Genomic DNA, 1,814 nt, shown 5'->3' with positions numbered 1-1,814 from the left:
GTCAGGGCAGCACAGGTTTGAGGTGGGGTCAGCTTGGGTCTGCAAAATATCCTCGATCGTTCGGATTTTGGGATGCTGCTGGCCACTGAGGGACATAGGCTCCTGGAGACAAAGACCGGCCCTTTTCCCTGGAAAAGAAAATTGGCCAGCCCAGATTCTTAATGTCAGTTTGTAGGGTTCCCTTGGGACTGTCAGGGCAGCACAGGTGTGAGGTGGGGGCAGCTTGGGTCTGTGACACATCCTCGATCGTTCGGATTTTTGGACGTAGTCCGCCACTGAGGGCCACAGGCCCATGGAAACAAAGATCAGCTTTTTTCCTTTGGAAAGAAAAGTGGTCAGCCCAGGTTCCTGATGTCAGTTTGTAGGGTTCCCTTGGGACTGTCAGAGCAGCACAGGTTTGAGGTGGGGGCAGCTTGGGTCTGCGACACATCCTCGATCGTTCGGATTTTTGGACGTAGCCCGCCACTGAGGGACACAGGCCCATGGACACAAAGATCAGCCCATTTCCCTGGGAAAGAAAAGTGGTCAGCCCAGGTTCTTAATGTCAGTTTGTAGGGTTCCCTTGGGACTGTCAAGGCAGCACAGGTGTGAGGTGGGGGCAGCTTGGGTCTGTGACACATCCTCGATCATTCGAATTTTTGGACGTAGCCCGCCACTGAGGGCCACAGGCCCATGGAAACAAAGATCAGCTTTTTTCCTTTGGAAAGAAAAGTGGTCAGCCCAGATTCCTGATGTCAGTTTGTAGGGTTCCCTTGGGACTGTCAGAGCAGCACAGGTTTGATGTGGGGGCAGCTTGGGTCTGCGACACATCCTCGATCGTTCCGATTTTTGGACGTAGCCGGCCACTGAGGGCCACAGGCCCCTGGAGAAAATGATCAGCCTTTTTCCTGGAAAGAAAAGTGGTCAGCCCAGGTTCTTAATGTCAGTTTGTAGGGTTCCCTTGGGACTGTCAGGGCGGCACAGGTTTGAGGTGGGGGCAGCTTGGGTCTGTGACACATCCTCGATCGTTCTGATTTTTGGACGTAGCCCGCCACTGAGGGCCACAGGCCTATGGAAACAAAGATCAGCTTTTTTCCTTTGGAAAGAAAAGTTGTCACCCCAGGTTCCTGATGTCAGTTTGTAGGGTTCCCTTGGGACTGTCAGGGCAGCACAGGTTTGAGGTGGGGGCAGCTTGGGTCTGCGACACATCCTCGATCGTTCGGATTTTGGGACGCAGCCGGCTACTGAGGGCCAGAGGCTCCTGGAGACAAAGACCGGCCCTTTTCCCTGGGAAAGAAAAGTGGCCAGCCCAGGTTCTTAATGTCAGTTTGTAGGGTTCCCTTGGGACTGTCAGGGCAGCACAGGTTTGAGGTGGAGGAAGCTTGGGTCTGCAACACATCCTTGATCGTTCGGATTTTTGGATGTAGCCGGCCACTGAGGGCCACAGGCCCCTGGAGAAAAAGATCAGCTTTTTTCCTGGGAAAGAAAAGTGGTCAGCCCAGGTTCCTGATGCCAGTTTGTAGGGTTCCCTTGGGACTGTCAGGGCAGCACAGGTTTGAGCTGGGGGCAGCTTGGGTCTGCAACACATCCTCGATCGTTCGGAAATTTGGAGGTGTCTGGGGAACACAGGGCCGCAGGCCCCTGGAGACAAGGACCGGCCCTTTTCCCTGGGAAAGAAAAGTGGTCAGCCCAGGTTCTTAATGTCAGTTTGTAGGGTTCCCTTGGGACTGTCAGGGCAGCACAGGTTTGAGGTGGGGGCAGCTTGGGTCTGCGACACATCCTCGATCGTTCGGAATTTTGGAGGTGTCTGGGGACACAGGGCCACAGGCCCCTGG

This window comes from Vidua macroura, chromosome 20 (genome assembly GCF_024509145.1).
Source record: "Vidua macroura isolate BioBank_ID:100142 chromosome 20, ASM2450914v1, whole genome shotgun sequence".
Lineage (NCBI taxonomy): Eukaryota > Metazoa > Chordata > Aves > Passeriformes > Viduidae > Vidua > Vidua macroura.
The sequence above is the reverse complement of the archived record's forward strand: the minus strand, read 5'-3'. Positions refer to the sequence as shown.